The sequence below is a fragment of the Ylistrum balloti genome, unplaced genomic scaffold (genome assembly GCF_031769215.1).
Source record: "Ylistrum balloti isolate Yb309-2 unplaced genomic scaffold, AGI_CSIRO_Ybal_v1 Utg369562, whole genome shotgun sequence".
NCBI classification, from domain to species: Eukaryota; Metazoa; Mollusca; class Bivalvia; order Pectinida; family Pectinidae; genus Ylistrum; species Ylistrum balloti.
Genome location: NW_026781862.1, coordinates 302313 through 312500, shown reverse-complemented (window position 1 = coordinate 312500; position 10188 = coordinate 302313).

Sequence of the window (10188 nt, the reverse complement as noted above, 5' to 3'; positions counted from 1 at the left end):
ACTAGCAAAACATAAACATATCTAAACCACTAACACTAGCATAACGAAAATAGGAGATGTACATGTAAAGGAATTAAAACGTCGCAGGCAGGTTAAGTCAGACTTCGGGAACCAAACGTCCACTAGCAGTGCGTACCACCTCCAGTCGCAAAGATTTCGGTCACTTCAGCTAAACAAGTGGATAACATCTTTGAATACGTATTTAGAGTTAAATACATATTACGTAGCTTTGTGTAAACGTTACAAACTCGAAACGAAAATTGCTTCCCTCTCGGGTACAATGTACCTTTAAAAACAAGTAACAGCCCCTTTATCAGTCAGCTACTAACTTTTATTAACACAATATGAACATACAACATTCACATAATAAAATTCTTATTAAAAGCAATACCGCTTATATGATATAAACATTCTGATTTTGAACAAAATTCATCAGTATTATAAACATTGTAAATATCTGCATAGTGCTTAATACAACTGTTATAAATATTACAAATTAGTGCACATAGCTTATATGAAACATAGCTATCAGATATATTGTGAACTATTGCTTAACACTTCAATACAATTGATATTGGTATTTTACAACATAAAGTAGTCTGATATAAGAATTACAAAATACTGATTCACTAAAGATCCAGAGAGTTCTTACCTTTAAAAACAAGTAACAGTCTCCTTGTCAGTCAGCTGCTAACTGGAGATTTGGCTGACCGACATATCATTATAGCAAAACTGAGGGCATTCCTTCATTTTACAAATAAGGAGAAGGATTTGGGTTTGACCAATGGTCAATCCTCAGGTACATCACTACTCTAGCCACTGCTTTAAAATTTTGGTGAGGTGGTCTTTAAAATAGGATTGACTGACCAGTGGTCAGTTCCGCTATGTTCCGACCTCTTGCATCCCAAATATGGTCACGTGGTTTCTGCTCACGTAACGGGATTTCAATGTGTGAGGTTGAAGGCAAAGGTTAACCTGCTCGGTAATTTGGAAAATATTTTAATGTGTATTCCGTGACCTACTTGACCTACAGAAGGTCATTCGCTGAGAGACGTGCTATTTGGCTGAACTTTAAAGTAGAAATCTGCTTAAAGTATAGTGATTTGCATGACCTAACCAAGGACTTGAATTAATTGAAGTAAGAGCAGAATATATCACAATATCTATTCTTATTATATTTTTACGAATTTTCAGTATACAGTAGAATCAAACAGTGAATGAATCTGCAACCTACAACTGTTTCGTCTTTCCAGGACTCGTCAGTGATGCTAGGCTCCTAAATGTTTGCCAAGGAGACGATTTAAGAAAATCCAAAGTGAACGAAAAGAAAGTAAACATTTACATTGTGATAGATTTGTACCCTATGACAAATATAGTGTTGTTTAATGGGAATGTGAAAAGATACAAAAAGTTTGCATACTATTGATTTTCTGCTTGACATTCTCTCAATAACCTTCATATCTGGATTATTGAATAGATCTATATGTAGCATTAATTTTGATAACAGATATCAGAGATGACCTAGATCCCGGCTGCCCATGCTAGATATACATATATAATACTCTGAAGCCCCCGTGTATGTTTAAAATTCTGTTGCTACATGTTTCCTTTTTTTAATTTACGTCGCAAATTAGGGGAGCAGAAATAATATTGTCACTGTAGTAGAAAACAAGATAACACTGATTACGAAGCTGTAGATTTTATAATTTACAGTTATAGTTCATGTATTGGTAGTTATTATTATAAAACATTTACATCGCAACATTAAATTATGAACTATAAAGCTACAAACACATACATACACACACGCTCTCTCTCTATCTCTCTCTCTCCCCACCCCTCTCTCTCTCTCTCTCTCTCTCTCTCTCTCTCTCTCTCTCTCTCTCTCTCTCTCTCTCTCTCTCTCTCTCTCTCTCTCTCTCTCTCTCTCTCTCTCTCTCTCTCTCTCTCTCTCTCTCTCTCTCTCTCTCTCTCTCTCTCTCTCTCTCTCTCTCTCTCTCTCTCTCTCTCTCTCTCTCTCTCTCGTTTCCAATTATTTTCAAGTAGCATTTATTTGCAATAAAATACGGTTTATATTAAACGAATGTTTAAAATTTTTATAACGCTTTGTTCAAAATGGATCAATACTGATTTTTAACACACTCCGAGAAATCTGTGTTAGCCGAAGACAAACACCTGCCATGGTCGCCAATTTCTCGATGTTATATTAAATATTTCTATATAAAGCAACGTGAATGACATAGCACTGACATTCATACTAAGGGGTCATAAAACATACGTCACATCGACAGGATGCAATTTACAGATATTAATAAAAATTTAAATAAACTGATCAAAACACTGACCTCGTTGGAATCACACATTTCACATAGTATAACTTTATGCAAAGACAATAACGGAAATGCATTTATAAATACCATAAAATAAAGACACGGTTAACATGCTCTCAAAACGAACCCCAGGAGTTACCAAAACTCAGCGTACCGTGACATTTAAGGGACACTGACAGAAAAAATACTAACGAATAAATTCTTCGTTTCCACAATAAAACATCAAACTTGTGTAATACAATAACAGAATATGTGTTCCATATTTGGAGGGAACTACTTATGTAATAACATTTCACTTCAACATTGTTAATGTAACGGTAGTACAGTGGTAAGCTCTCCACTCTCGACTCCACAGTTCCCTAAATAGAACGCGCCATTGCCGTCGTCAACTTTTTTCCGAAAAATGAAGTAAGACTTCACGTGATATTGAATCTTTCATGATACCAACTTAAGTATTAATTATTGTAGAAAAATAAAGGAGATTTAAGACATATGTCACATGTGTCATCTATATTTTTGTTTTGGATTTTGTTCCCAATGAGGAAAAATTGCAGGTATTTGGCATCATAAAAATGTACAATTTATACGTACTACAATATCCGTGAGCTAATTGACACAAGTGTAACATGTTTTCGTTTCCCCCATTGTGGGTGATATGTTTCATACGTAAACTTTTGCCTGTTGACCGTGAAAACGACGACGGTCCGAAATGTTTTTTACCTACATATATATATACATGTCATTTGCAGCCTTTGTCAAGTGGGTTTCTATGAAGATTATACAAAAGACACACACAAGTAAAAACACATTTCAATACAAATTAAGTGTTGGATACAGTAGAGCCAAATGACAAACCAAACTGTATCATACAACTGTCTTGCCATTCTAGCACTCGTCATTGATATCAAGAGACTAAATTTTGAAGTCTAGGGGGCTACTAAGGCAAATCGAAAGTCGTCGAAATACAGCAGACGGTTTTCCCTAGTGTTTGATTCCTAGTATAAATGCCATGTGTGATGAGACATAAAAAGATTGCTTTTCTTCTTTTATTTTAGAATGACATTTCAAACTCTACAATTAATGTTATCAAACCAATAGATTAACAGTAGCATAGTGGTAAGATTCCTGCTCTCGGTTCCAAAGGTTCATTGATCTAACGCTTCTGTTGACTTTTCTTATCTTTTCCTACGGAAGGGTATCACGAAGGATATGTTTCGTCATATTTTGTTTCGTGAAAGACCCTTTAAAATATGAAACAATTAAATCATTGACTTTTTGAGAAGTAGAAATGTAATGTTAACATAAACCTTTTGATTCTTACTTATAGGTATGTATTTTACGTAAATCACGTTTCAGTTCCGTTTGAGAAACCATGCAAGCTCTCTTGATTACGGTCTCTTGTAAATGTAAGGGCAAACGTGGGTAATACAACTGAATGTAGATGCGGCAACCCCTGTGAAGACCTTTATCAATATTTTTTGTGTTTTCGTCACCAATACACTTATACATGACGATCCGAAATTAAACAAAGATGAAAATATCTTAATTGTAGAAAGTGAAAGCAAGCGCTTTGATTGTATGTGACTCTCTCTCTCTCTCTCTCTCTCTCTCTCTCTCTCTCTCTCTCTCTCTCTCTCTCTCTCTGAAAACTCTGCTTTCCTTTTTTTCTGTTAATCATGTGTACACGAAATTCAAACATTATACAAAAGTATATGTAGGTGGTAATGAGTGGGTGTTGTGTGGTCACATTCTTCAAGATTGCTTGTGTGAATGGAGTACGGTATTTGAGCACACCTGGATGACTGTTTTGTGTAGGTGAGGTGTGATTCGCAAGTGAACAATCCTTAAGGGTGATGTGAACGATAGCCTGGGGAGAACAGATAGCGGGACATAACACTTAGTTTGTTAATCAACTGTAATAAATGTTAAAGAAAAGCTGATAATTTCCACAATAGGACATCAACACTTGATTGCTCTCTATGTTACAGAAGGACGAAACAGCTGTATGGTTCATTCATTGCCTGGCACTTAGTTGTGTGTCTTTTACAATCCATGAGATAGCAGATGGTGGACACTGCTGGTGGACTTTAAATCCCCGAGGTTTGCCGTAACCTGCTTGCCACATTAAATTCAATTAGCAATGTTCAGAAATTACACATGTACTTGACGCTATTCTAAAATGATCTGATGTATGAACATTACGAAATTTAGCTAATTACGGGGCTGCTGCACCTCCCTGTGTAGATTTTGACTTTTCTTTTTATCTCTTTGGATTTTCCTAAGCCGCCTCCTAGGCTTCGAGTTTTAGGCCTTTAGTATCACTGAAGAGTCCTAGAAGGACAGTTGTAGGATACTGTTTAATTCATTGTTTGGCTCTACTGTATCTCACTCTAAATTATAGGAGAATGTTAGTCACTTGTGTGTCCTTCGTACAATCGTATAGGAGTATGCTCTGGGGCGAATATCCTAGGCCTTTTGGTTATTGATAAGAAGAAAATTGATAATATTGATATAAGAAGTTGTATTTGAATATATTTAAAGATTACACATTACATATACTGGTGCAATATATTTACAGTTTTGGAAAAAAAAATCTGTAATCTGTCTCCTATAACCTTGATAGTGGGTAGAGGTCATTCAACTGAGCAAACTTGATAATCCTTCAATACAACATTGCTTCTGGACAAATATCATGACCCCCACGTTTTGTTTAACGTGTAGAGGATGATTAACTTTTTGTAGCATTTAACTCATTGCCTATCAAACAAGAGGGCCATGGACCTTAACATTTTGATGATTGTAAAGGCCTTAATTGGATATACCCGCAGTAGCAGTAGTAGGAAAAGTTAGCAGTTAAGGCAAAAAATACTCCTCATTTCAGTTTCTTAATAAAATTTCAACTTCATGGCACCAGTGGAATCAAGAAGTTTTGAAATGTTTATCAAGATGGCGTTCATGGGGCCATATTGGATTTAAGACCGACTCCATATTTCAGCTATACTTGCATATATTTTAATGTGGTGCTGTTTTAAAACAGATAAATATATTGAAATCCAGTATATAGCTGCTTGCTTGTTTACATGCCACTATCATGAAATGTCTCTTTCAGACAATGTACACAACAGTGATTTTCGAACAATTGAAATGATAACAGTAGTAAGCATCCTCTCAGGACCATTCCAAGCAAGTTACACCTTTATCCCATAAGAGGAGGTGGAAAAGAAATTTAAAATGTATTTTGTTGACAACCCTAGATGGTTGTTAGAAAGGTGACTCGTCTACAATCTTAGTTGCTCTGGTAGAATATAGTTTCCATCTCATGAGTTCCGTCTGTGGTAGATCTATGGGATTTACTGTCACTAATTTGGAATAATTTACCTCCTACAACACTCGGTTTTTTCAACCTCATTTACAACATATCTAGAAGATGAAATGTTATTATTGTATAAATATTGACTTACAGAAAGTAATAATTGATATGATATTACGCTTATAAAACAAGATGTCCTGCTAGGGTTGGTGTATAGGTATTTCAAGTTACAACAATTTATGCACTTCATAAACTACAAAGAAAAAACAAAAGATGACCTCATGACTTGCTATCATCAGTTACAATGGTCAGGTCCATAATCCAATTACATTTTGTTTCTTTTACTGCAATCTGTATATTCGTCTGAGTCATGTTCTATAAATAATAGATGTTCTATCAACTTGTAATTACAGTATACTCCGTCATTCAAGACCAATTAATATAACAGTTGGCATAATGTCAGAATAATGAAGGCTATCTTTATATCTATTTACTGTTTATTTTAAATCCGTGGTCTATTGATACATACATTTAATAAAATAACTTTGCGAGATACACAAATCAATATTGAATAATTAGGAGGCCAAAAAACTGAGGAGCAAAGGCCTTGCTCCCCAGCTACACAAGACAAAGAATCTATTTAAACGATTTTGAGTACACATGTATTGAAAATGTTGAAAAAATTAAGTTTCAATGTGTATGTCTGTGAAAACTTATACTTGATCCTCAATAGTTTTTGATGGGAGTGCCTGCGATGGGTATTTAATATTACAATGAACTATGATGAGTGATTGATATGTATAACTATACATCAAGGACATTAGTACAAAGACAAACAAAGGTTAAGTTTCAATTATCACTTGCAATATCTTATTTTGATTTATATTAGTTTAGACTTCGGTGCATTTCTTTCCGGAGCCATGAACTTTGTTTAACAATTTCCATATTTTCTAAAACAGCATTAACATTATGTTCATTAGATTGCGGCCCTTGGATTGGCCCGGAAGTAGATGCCCTATATATAAAAGAGAATACCTTATATGGTTATTGCAGTTAATTTTACTCTGGATTCTAACAAACGGACATTAATGTTTGTGTAGAAATTGCCCAACCCCTATCGTTCAGGGAGCATTACACTCACGAATATTTGAAACAGACTATTATCTTTTTCTCTTTATATGAAATAGCCATGTAGCTGAGGGTTTTTGGTGTAAAACTTATATAACTGGTATCAGTCCTTTTATTAGTAATTAAGACAGAAAAATGCCTTTTATAATGCTTGGTCCTTTTAAATGTTTAAGATACAAAAGATGGCTGTCGGTCATCCTCTTTATCCGACGAAGTCCGAGAGGTGACATGCACATCAAGGATGAATGCTGAATATGTTCGTAAAGTACCAAGGAGAGTGATTAATACAGACATTCAGTGAGTGTTGTAATGATCTATGGACCATGGACGGAAGTTAATTGAAAAGCATATACCATTCGAGTACATCAGACGACAACAGGCGAAAAATAAAATACAAATAAATATAATACAAGCACAGAATGTCGCTATTTTATTATAATTATTTATTTACGCAATTTGATAAAGATGTATAATCATATATTTCAAATATCAACGGTAAACAAAAGCATCCACACATTGAAGATTTTCAACTCAACTTAAACATTTTCCAAGTCGATACCATTCATAATGCGTTCCCTGGATACCATTTTTGACAATATTTCACGATACCTTGTCAGGTAGTTTGTGGCTTCATGTTATCACTATAGTGAAAACAAGATCTCTACACACAAATAAAGACAAATGAAATATATTAATACGATATCAAAACGGGATATATTGCATACTAACAAACTATCCATTTCTTTAACACGTGACATGCCTTGCGATATGTCCACACAAGTACACGCTGACTACTTACAGTTACTCTAAACAACAACGTTTGATTAAATAGGTCACGTGACTGATCTCTGTAGTCACGAGACAATGACAAATATAAACTGCTAGCATTAAATGTTTCCGATACAAAAAAAAAAGATATCACCACAATCATTCAGCAAAACTAAAACTAAAAATAATCTTTTTCAATCTCACGAAGCCTAAAAATCTCACCGTCATTCATGTTCACAATGATTTAAATCTCACCGTCATTCATGTTAACGAAGATTAAAAATCTCACCGTCGTTCATGTTAACAATGATTGAAATCTCACCGTCATTCATGTTAACAATGATTGAAATCTCACCGTCATTCATGTTAACAATGATTAAAATCTCACCGTCATTCATGTTAACAATGATTGAAATCTCACCGTCATTCATGTTCACAATGATTGAAAAAATCTCACCGTCATTCATGTTCACAATGATTGAAAAAATCTCACCGTCATTCATGTTCACAATGATTGAAAAAATCTCACCGTCATTCATGTTCACAATGATTGAAAAAATCTCACCGTCATTCATGTTAACAATTATTTAAATCTCACCGTCATTCATGTTCACAATGATTGAAAAAATCTCACCGTCATTCATGTTCACAATGATTTAAATCTCACCGTCATTCATGTTCACAATGATTGAAAAAATCTCACCGTCATTCATGTTCACAATGATTGAAAAAATCTCACCGTCATTCATGTTCACAATGATTGAAAAAATCTCACCGTCATTCATGTTCACAATGATTGAAAAAATCTCACCGTCATTCATGTTAACAATGATTTAAATCTCACCGTCATTCATGTTCACAATGATTGAAAAAATCTCACCGTCATTCATGTTCACAATGATTTAAATCTCACCGTCATTCATGTTCACAATGATTGAAAAAATCTCACCGTCATTCATGTTCACAATGATTGAAAAAATCTCACCGTCATTCATGTTCACAATGATTGAAAAAATCTCACCGTCATTCATGTTAACGAAGATTAAAAATCTCACCGTTATTCATGTTAACAATGATTAAAAATCTCACCGTTACTCATGTTCACAATGATTAAAAATCTCACCGTTATTCATGTTAACAATGATTAAAAATCTCACCGTTATTCATGTTAACGAAGATTAAAAATCTCACCGTTATTCATGTTAACGAAGATTAAAAATCTCACCGTCGTTCATGTTCACAATGATTGAAAAAATCTCACCGTCATTCATGTTCACAATGATTGAAAAAATCTCACCGTCATTCATGTTAACGAAGATTAAAAATCTCACCGTTATTCATGTTAACGAAGATTAAAAATCTCACCGTTATTCATGTTAACGAAGATTAAAAATCTCACCGTTATTCATGTTAACGAAGATTAAAAATCTCACCGTTATTCATGTTAACGAAGATTAAAAATCTCACCGTTATTCATGTTAACGAAGATTAAAAATCTCACCGTCATTCATGTTAACGAAGATTAAAAATCTCACCGTTATTCATGTTAACGAAGATTAAAAATCTCACCGTTATTCATGTTAACGAAGATTAAAAATCTCACCGTCATTCATGTTAACGAAGATTAAAAATCTCACCGTTATTCATGTTAACGAAGATTAAAAATCTGCCAAAGTCAACAATCATAATCAAATGGTCATGCTCTAACAATTGTATCGTTACTTTCATCGTTAACAATCATATAAACGATCAAAGCTACCTAAATCTGTATACTGAATCAGACAGACACGTTTTAAATAATATATAAATTTGGATAAAAGAACCTTAAGTATATATGGCCCGCAGCTGTGTCGTGCCATTGTCATTAAAATCTGTACCTACCTAAGTATTTTCTGTTTTACGTTTTTGTTGTGTTTTAATTGTTTGATTACTTCATTTCAGAGAATAATAACATAATAATTCATGTTATTTATATAGTGTTTTATTATAATGGTACTTAATACCTATTGGGTAGACAAAACGTTATATTCCCCAACAATTCTAACGTTATATCTCTGTTACTCCTACATCTATGGGTCGTAGGGAGATCAAATAAACTATAAAGAAACAGAGGTGGGGAAATGGCATACTTTTCCTGAAGTGGCACGGCAACTGATAAGTACCTGCCACGTGAATTCGACCTGTCAAGATCATATACACAATGATAATGTAACTCAGAGTGACGATCTTTAATACACGTATCGCACCAATCCTTGGTCAAGTTTAAGAATCTGGTCAGAACTTTGGTTACAGCGAAAAAGTCTAGCCTATTTACAGCAGTGCTAAAGCTGTGTCACCGGTTCGGGATCCGTCAGTAGGACGAGACAGGTATCACAGAACTCTTTCATGAGTTTAGAATTATAAATAAATTTTGACTAGGAGAACCATTCAAGACAAGACGATTTAATAAAAACGATTTTCGATTAGCTTGTCAAGTCGTGTAAAACGTTATAGAGGATGCTATCATAGGAATACCGAGAAAAACATCACCAAAAACTTCATCCTCAAAGATCTCTTTCTGAAATACCATCCATAACTATGAAACTAGCACTATATTGCCGTACATTCATTTCGTTTAAATTTCAACCAATAAACCCAATATTGCATCTATAC